Source organism: Limulus polyphemus, unplaced genomic scaffold (genome assembly GCF_000517525.1).
Source record: "Limulus polyphemus unplaced genomic scaffold, Limulus_polyphemus-2.1.2 Scaffold2088, whole genome shotgun sequence".
Taxonomy (NCBI): Eukaryota; Metazoa; Arthropoda; class Merostomata; order Xiphosura; family Limulidae; genus Limulus; species Limulus polyphemus.
Genome location: NW_013667698.1, coordinates 20,133 through 30,362, shown reverse-complemented (window position 1 = coordinate 30,362; position 10,230 = coordinate 20,133).

The following is a 10,230-nucleotide window of genomic DNA, read 5'->3' as shown; positions in this document are numbered from 1 at the left end:
GCAATAAAATGAGCAAGATTTCAGATAAAGTAGGGAGAAATTTGGACAAAAGGTTTGAAAAGTTTCTGTTACTTTGTAATTTTTTTATTTTTGTTATGAAGTTAACGCCTTCTTCAAGCCAACATTACACGAGACACGCAATAATGGTAACAAAATATAAGCATAGTCCCTGAAGCATAGCCGTGCTTAACCAGATAAAGAACAGCCATTCAGCAGCTCCCACCGCCTACACGGCAATTGTTAGCCAAATAGCTGGATTGAAAGTCCTTTGCATAATACGCCCATAGCTGAAAATGTATGGTAGAAATATATATTTGTTTTTCACGAGAAATCTCTAATTACAACGATAAAATAATGTAGTATTTCCGAAAAACTTGATCTCAGTATTTTTTCCACAAGCAAGACCAATCTAGGGTTGTTGGTCTTACCAACAGAAGCAACAACACATGAAACAATAAAACATGGATGCATAGATTTATACTTTATTTACATATTAGCGAAAGTACCCGGCTTCACTCGGGCTATTAGGTCGATAGTGTGTGTATTCTGAATTAATTTTAGTATAAAGGTATAACCTATATACTTTTGTTGCTAAGCGACATGACATCAAAACCATTGTTGGAACGCATTGTTACCAATATATAATTTCTATGTATTAGAAGCTGTTATATAAGGAACCACTTCTTTTCAAGCGACGCACGCAAGTGGATACGTAATAATACCCAGGTGCACACTCGCAGGGTCCACTTAGTATGTGTGCAAAATTTCAGGTTTCTAGGTTCTTTCCTCTTGGAGCTATGGCGGTCACACACACATACACATACACGCCTTTTTTGTTATTATAGATTTAATGTTTGAGATACTCCATACTGCATCTTATTATCACAATAACATTTAGTTAGATTTACTTTGCCTCTTGCTACTCCACTGTATACGATGAAACCCTTAAGTAACAAAGACTTTTCTCAACAAATGATACTTTTTTCCAGTTATTAAATACCCATTAGCGGTTTAGACTGATTTTCCATTTTATGACAAGAATTCTAATTCTTTCATAGATGACACAAGGACTATACGCGGCCAAATGATTAGCGTTTTCGGACTATGAATCTGAGGATTCACGGTTCACAGCTCTTTGCTAAAAAAAACAAAACAAAAACGCTTCAAACTTTGGGGTCGTCAGGTCGCTACAAGATTGACGGTCAAATTCCACTATTCAGTCAGACTAGAGTAGCCCAGGAGTTGGAGATGGTTGTTGTTAAGTGTTCATCCTTTCTCTAGCCTATCAGTTTAAAATTAGTAGCAGCTATGCACAGATAGTACTTTGTATACCTTGCGAGATAATGCTAAAAGAACAATAACAACAGATTACATAACGTGACTTCAAGAGCTATCACTGTAGACCCTCATCTGTAATCAACTGATATTTAAACTAAAATATCTATGGCATTCTAAGTTGTTAAAGAACTCCTTTCTCGGATGATCTCTATTTTATTTCTTCTGAGCAGTTTCGTAATGTATCATTTTTCTTCTCCTTTTTTATGTTCCACGTCACTGCATATCTTTATATAATTTTAATTGTATTTAATTTTCTTAAGTCTATTACTAGATTTCCTTTCGTTTTTTTTTGTTTTTTTCTTATGAGTCTCTCATATCTTTATGTCACTTCTTTTCTTTTATAATTGATGCTGTCCTGAGATAAAGTATCTCAAAGAAGACCCGTTGTAATGATCCTTGTCTCTTGGGGCATTTTCTGGTTCCATGTGCCAACTTCTAATAATTCTGTATCTTTTCTTTCGTGGAAGAACTGCTTTCTTCACCTCCAATATGACTGGGTTAGCTTTAACTATCTTCCTCATCAGATCTTATGTTTCTCAAAATTATGAGAGTTTTTGTGTGCAAGTAATTGGATTTCAGCAGCAGACATGACAGAGGTCTGAAAAGTAACACTTAAATTGTCATCACGATGAAGAAGGGTTTGGCTATCTGCAACATCTCAATTGGGACAATTTACCAAAATGGACATACATCACCAAGCTAGAGGGCCCTATACCACGACACAGACCAATACAAAATTGGATAAACAACATTAAACGTTTACTTGACTTTCTCAGCTCGATCATCTCAAAAGAAACACAACAAGCATCATTTAGAAAGTTACAACTCCCCTCGACTGTAAACGAGGTGGGATAAAGTAAAGTAACTACTAAAGTAATTTAGAAAGTTACAACTTCCCTCGACTGTAAACGAGGTGGGATAAAGTAAATTAACTACTAAAGTAATTTAGAAAGTTACAACTCCCCTCGACTGTAAACGAGGAGGATAAAGTAAAGTAACTACAGATGAAGAAAACTCCTTTCTAGTGCAAGACTAAAGTTGGTAACAGAAACCTTATGTTAGGCTTAGCTATCTGATTAATTATCAGTGCATTACAGCATTCCTAGTAAAGTGGCTATTTTCATATAAATATATTATTAGTTTTCAAAGGTGCTGTGTATTTTTTCTGCATGCAGCCTGTGGCAAAGAAATAAATGAACTTTTGAATGAAACAAGTTCTGTCAGCTTGGAGATTTTGGTCTTGGTCAAGTTTCAAACCAGTGCCTGAATTCATTACTTTTATCATAAATCCTAAAGAACAAAAATCCAAACTTTATACAGCACAAGTGTCTTGCTCAAGTGAGAAAGAAAACTAACAAACCAATTTTTTTTTGTCCATCCTTATAATTTACTTAAGCGAAACGTTAAAAGTTAAGTGGAACAGGTTGTGTTTAAAGTTCAGCCTTTACGTCCACGCGTAGTATTCTTTGATATTTCGAACTGGAAGTCCTGATTAGTTTAATTGAAAATGGATATAAACTTGTATAGCATACAAATCGAACAGAAACTTTATGTTTTTTTTTGTAATTTCTCATGCTTGTTCCACTGTCTCTCTCTATATTTTGAGGCGGAAATATATATTTTTCTAGCGGAAGTGATGACGAATAGATTTTACACATGGATAATGGAAAACAATTGCTCATTATTTCCATGCAAAATGGCCCGTAGTAATATGACTCTTAGTTACTAGTTTAAGTTTTACCGGAAATGAATACAGATCAATGTATGAATCACAATAAAAGTTCCCTTTTTTAAGTGAACATGCCTAAAGCTAGAACAACAATTTATGAGTAACTGGACAAAGACTGTAAATAATTAATTATTATGAGCAAAACAATTGTGAAAAATTTCTGTGTAAACAAATTTGGAACTACAATTTGAAATATGTAACTATGATAAATCTACAAGCCTTCAAAGCTAAGCTTGATAAACTGCGTTATCGGCTCTCAAGAAGTAACCGTGAAATACGATATTCTTTTATCTGAAGTTTATGATCATAAAACTATTCGAACGTGTCAGAAGTAATCCAGTTTCCATGACAACTGAAAACGAAACCATGTACGAGTTTTCTTAAGTTTATTGGCTAGATGATAAAGTACTTGTGTTTTATTTTGTTTGTGTGTAAATTGTACTGTAAAGCATGTTGCCCATTAAAAAGCTAAACCTATATCTTGACCGTTTTTGTTAAGTACAGGAGTTTTACATTCAAATTGGGGTCAGAGATCACAAGACATTCACGAACTCATTTGGGTGAAAGAAAGTTCTGTAAAATATTTACTGAATTTCTACGAACTTACAAGTACCACTGATAAAGCCCCAAACCTTTCCTTTCTAAGCAGTTGAAGCCAAAAAAATTCTGGAATGCATTAGGAAGGAAAACATTCTTGAAGAAGTACCACTTAGAACTCGCGGTAGCCTAAGTGCCGTCCTTTTGAGCTTGGCGTGCTTTTTCGGTAGACGGTGCTTCGATTAGTGTCCCCTTGAGGAAAAACTTCAGTTTGACTATGTAATAAAAAAAATCAGGAGAGAAAAAGGAGACAACCCCTTTTCTACCACTCTTTACAGCTTAATCTGTTGGCAAAGGCCGTTCCTGCTCCATTGCACGTACCTGACCTTTCTTTGAAATATTGTTGAGTTTGTGGTAAAAGATATATAACTGGAACGCTAATTTACCAGGCATGGGTGTTATACTAGGTTTCTCTTTTCCAGGTTGTGTAAAAAAAGTGCATTCCTTACATAAAAGCTTTTTTTTTATATATATAACTATCAGTGCTACATTTTTGTACCTGTCTTTCTAGCCTTGAAAGATGACTAAGAATGGCGGGAAGTTGTGATTCATACAAGAAGAATTAACCTCTTTCCTTTCAAAGAATACCAGGAATAAATCAATACATGTATGTAAAACAAGCAACATCTGAACTGACAGGGGTGACAATTATCAGCAATAAGGTGGGCTGCGTAAGCTATGAATATATTAAATATGTTCATTGTACCTAAATATTGTTAAAACATTCACGTTGGACAAGCTTTGTTCATGATATGCAAAATAGTTAAATGCTCCTATATAATGTTAAGGGAGTAAATGACAAATATTTTTGGTGTTCTTTTTCAAACAGCCATCAAGAGGAATCCCTAAATTTCCAATTATAGTATTTCAACGTTTTAAAATGGGACATTTATGTCATTTTAAAAGAAAACACTATTGTAAAAGGTAGTTGAACCGACTGGAATGATTAACGTCAAAAATGACAAGTAATAAAAAATTTACTATTTTTATTCTATTTTAAACGTGGCAGGAATTTAGTTTTAAGGAAAGGAAAGTATTCTTCAACTGGAGTGTTCAGGGATATTCATCCCACTCGTGAGATATTACATCCGATTACAGTGATCTCCCCAGTGGCACAGCGGTATGTCTGTGGACTTAAAACGCTAGAATCCGGGTTTCGATACATGTGGTGGGCAGAGCACAGATAGACCATTGTGTAGCTTTGTACTTGATTACAAAACAAATACAGTGATCCATTATTTATGGTGAGCTTCAAAAAAGAAAAAAAAGAAACTTGGAGTTTGTAGATTTTTTAAAATTTATTGCACATTTTTAGAGTAGAGATGGGGTTGAAGAAACAGAGGCAAAGACAATAAAAAAAAGCAAAAGATCCAGGCTGGTTTTCCATAAATCGACAACTTTCGACAACTCGTTGACGACCCTTTCGCACAGTCAAATATTGTGGGGATCTGTAAATCCAATGTCTCGAAATTTCCATACGGGGAGAAACAGGAGTACCTCGAGAAAACCCGCTTTCACAGGGCAGGCGCCGAATAGTCTACCTTCCCTGTGCCAAGGCTGTAAAACAAAAACATGGGTTAATCATAAATTACCAAAAAAAAAAAAAACTTGAGCTGAAATCATGTTGTCTGCATGTTTTATGTTTTGCTACGATACATATTGCAAGGGGATATTGTTCTGTGTGGTGCACATGAAATGGTGTGTGAGGCAGAGGTGAGACTGTTTCTTCTTTCTGCTTTTTTGTAATAGTTTTTAGCTAGTGTATCAAGCCTATCCTTTACTTGCTTCGTGTAAGTAGCTGACTAGTGTATATCTGGAAGCCTCAGGGCTAATCTTAATGCTCTATTCTGTTGACATTGTAGTTTTTTATTTTTTATCTGACATATTTATGGTGATTTGTTTGTTTGTTTGTAATTAAGTACAAAGCTACACAATGGGCTGTCTGTGCTCTGCCCACCACGGGTATCGAAACCTGGATTCTAGCGTTGTAAGTCCGCAGACATGCCGCTGTGCCACTGGGGTGCATGGTGATTTGACAGCCATATTCAATAATTGGGCAAATATATGCTTTACAGAGTTTGATAATAGTATTGACTTTACATCCATTGTTTGTGCCTGCTATTAGTCGGAGATGGTTTGTTCGTTTACTAATGGTTTCACGTGTTTTCACGTGCTCTGCCCATGTGAGTCTTTTGTCAAATGTGACATCAAGGAATTTGGCTTTGGAGCCTAGTTTTATTTCTGCATTATCTAAGCCAAGCAGTTTTGTTGCTGTTACTGTGATATGGTGCTTGAATATAAGATATTTTCATGGTTAACTATGAATCAGTTCTAAACTATGTGAATATAATTTGATGACGAAGAACCCACTTTGAGACATGATGACAAAACCTTGTCGATACGCTGTACATTTGTTACTATATTAAACTTGTCATAAAGTTTTCTTCGTTACCCATTGAAGCCGCATTCAAACTTTATTGTGTGAATATAAGATAATTTCAAAGTTAAATGTGATTAAGTTCTTAAATGTTTGAGTATGAGCTCACTTCATATTCACAATGATGAATGTAATATATCAAAGTTAACCCTAACGATCTCATCGGATTAAAAAAAAAAGAATTTAAGCTTTATAAACTAGTCATATCATCATACATTAAAATGAATCATGAAACATTACAATCTTATACTGAATACCTCATTTATGGTCAGACCTACCGTAGAACGGAAGTAAATACAGAGCAGATTGTGAATCGGACCTCCAGGCTAACATAGTAATAGAATAACAACATTTTAAAAACTGCGGGCATAACTGTTAGACGTCATAAAACATTTTTGTTTTGATCTTCTCTGATTGAAAAGTTTCAATCTGTTTGTAAGTCCGAAGGTCAGATAACTACCACACTCTGATCATATTTTGTCTACCATTAATTTAATGACTGGTTTATACCACAGTTTTTATTTTTAAGCAACCTTAAAATAAATTCAGTATCTTAAGAAAAATGTTTATCATAACTGTTGACTCGTTTGGTTTGTTTTGAATTTCGCGCAAAGATGCACGAGGGCTATCTGCGTTAGCCGTCCCTAATTTAGCAGTGAAAGACTAGAGGGAAGGCAGCTAGTCTTTTACCAACGAATAGTGGGATTGACCGTACATTGTAACGCCCCCACGGCTGGAAGGGCGTTTGGTGGGATTACCTAACTACCTGGCTTATAACTGTTAAGCGTGTTAAATATGGAAGTATAACAATTCAGAGTTCGAAGATAATTTGCACGTGACCCGAAATGTTTAAGTTATAAAGAAGCTTCGCCAAGTTCACGTGTTGAACAAATGATTATCGTATTACGAAAACGTTTTCTGAATGTAAAATAAGACTAAATGTTCAGTGGTCAAACTGATGCGCCAGTTGAGATCTCGTAACCTGACGTTCGCGTAGTACAAGTTTTGTTTTTACAGTGCGACATAAACTCCATATTTTACAGTATCAAATTTTGCGATTGCCTCTTTTGTCATCAAAGAAAACTTTTATTTTCTTTTGAAAAACATATTTTCCATAATCAAGATTCAAAGACTCAAGTACTCTGCAGCTTGTTCATATTTTACAAACTTCCTACAGTCTGTCCCAAGTTTACACAAATAGTGTTCAATCTATGTAGAATCGTCTCCAAATATGTGCAAGAAATTTTGTGTTAAAAAACCCTTCATTATTCTTCAACTGAAAATCATACTAATAATATCGGAAGCGTATATAATACCGCGAGGAATCGAATTCCAAGTTCGTAGCATTGTAATTTCATAAACTTACCACTGAACCAGCAGAGGAAAGAGTGAACCATGTATCACTGAAGACACTGATAGACATTAAAGAACCAGAAGTATGACTCATTAGCTTATGACATTGCAATAGCACAGTTCTACTGTACACCCTTACCAATGGGTGAAAAGTAGGCCTAAAGACCTGTAAATACAGAACCAAGAAGCGTCTCTAACATTAAGAAAAGTGTGAAAAAGTTGTGTGTATGGATTTAAGTAACACGACTCCTTGCGTGAAAAGTATGCCTAAAGTCAGGGCCGGGCGTGGCCTATTAGTAAAAGTGCCAGGTTATGGGTTCGAAGGCATATGACTTCTGTCGCGTTATCTAAAACCAAAACCAAAAAAAAACAACGCTTTACTCCCGTGGGTGCGTTATAAGAGTGACGGTCAAACTCCAGATTTTAGCGTTGTAAGTCCTTAAACTTATCGTTGACCCAACGGGGGATATTTACTAAAGAAAGAACATTATAAATGTTTTTAATTTAAAATATTTAGTAAAAGAGATATAACTGCTTAGTTTGAATTACCTGCAGAATACATTCAATTTTTACTTGAGATAAAACAAATCAATATTTTAAATTCTGTACGTTAAGCTATATTTTAATAAATGCATCAAAGCAATAAAAATATTAACTTTGTATGGTAGTTTAATCTTTTCAAGAGGCTGATCAACTTACAAATCATTGAGAAACCTAAAGTTTACGGTTCTTTAAATAACAAGTATAAATACAGACCCCAGGTGCGTCTGTAGAATTAAGAATCTTTGATAAATTCTCTCTTATTTAGTACATGCCAGTCAAAGTTTTCTTTATATACTGTTTCACAAAGCTGATCGATTCCAACAGTTCACAGTCTTGTTGTTTTGTAGTCCAAAGATTCCATCAATATTATTCCCAGACTCATAAACTAAGACCATGTAACATCATATCTTATCAGGACTAACCTACCTGACCATATTTGATATCTCTCTACTGTCTAACGTGGACAGTCGACCCCCTCATTCCACAGTTATTTCAATCCCAATTTCAGACGATAGCTAAAAGTTGTAGTTTATTTTTTTTTGCTCATAAATTAAATTGTGCGAATGAGCAATCTTCAAAAATATTTCTCAACACTCTTCCAGTAATTATTTATCATTCACGTCAAATATGTAAAATATAATGTAAATATGTAAAATATAGAAATTTAAGGAATGAATCAAAGTAAAATATATTAATTTTTGTTACATATTTCATAAAAAATGAACGAACATGGATCAGTATTTAGTATATTTTTTTATAAATGACGAATTATACATTTTGTCATATAGTATTGTATCTCTGACACAGGGAAAAAAACCTAGTGCTAAGTCTGCAATTTTACAACGATAAAAATCGGTTTTTTTAATACCCGTGGTGAACAGAGCAAAGATAGCCCATTGTGAAGCTTTGTGCTTAACAAGAACCAAACCACAGAAGAATGACAATATCAACAAATGAACATTTCCACAATTACGAAAGATTTAGCATAGTAGTTAAACGACGGTCTGAAATCATATGTTTGCACGTGCTGATTGATGTTCGACTCGTCTGTCAGTGAAAGCTACTTGTGAAACTATATGCTATTACTGTCTCGAAATGATAATTATGCGTCACAATGCCAAGTAAGAACTATTATTTAACCTTAATGTATTCAATTACATATGGAGGAATACGTGGTCACGTGTTCTGCCCTTATGTTCAACCTACAATCTACTCAGTAATAAACACCAAAAATTTTAAAGTGAAAAAGTAAATTGAACAAATGCTTCGTCATGTGTTATTAAAAATATTTTATTTGTATATGAATACATACTGATTTTAACGTGACAAACATGAACGCATTATTACCTTGACCACGGGTCATGGGTTCATTACATTATGAAAAATGAGTGGATAACTCATGACTTAAGTTTTCATTTATTGCTTGGGAGCTTGTTGCGAAATCAATCGACCCTCGTATGACTTAGTCCTATAAAATCTAAAACCTCTGGTACTTTTTTTGCTATTCAATATAAACACAAAAATTGCATTGAGTATTTTATTTATTTATTTATTTTTGTATTTCTGCTCTTGTTCGATATAACTGCTGACGGTGCTTTTAATCTCTCTCCCCCTGGGAATTTGTACTCAATCATGATTTAATACCAGGAAAATCCTCTATTTGACTAAAGATGCTTCATTTTTCAGTCGATGATAAGGTAGCCGATAAAAAAGGCACTTTCACCAGGCTTGCATCAGCCACTAGAAACGCTAACGATGGGATGATGACTCAAGAAAGCACGTTGCTACTGGTTTAACAAGTAGGGAAGTTTATTTGTTTTTTAACTGTGAGTCACAAACTATGGCATGATTCACTCAACACCAATAACAAGTGCTGTAACTTGTGTATTGGAAAAGTAAACTTTATGATGTCATAAGTTCCTCTTTATTATAGCGTTGCGGTTAGTAGTGTTACAATGTATTTTGCTCATCCTTAAATAAAATGCATATCCTCCTTTTCATCAGAAAAAGAGGTAAATCTTCTCTAATATTTTTGTTAAGAATGTTCTGTGTTTTCTTAATAAAAGTATACGTAACAAACAAACAGATGAAAATTAAGGCTAATTTATGAAAACAAAGAATAAAACAAAACAAAAAATAGAATAAGGAAGATAAAAACAAATTTTGTGACTTCAAAACATATATTTGTTTCCAATTCATACTTGTTTGTCTGAAACACGCTGGAGTCCTGGAG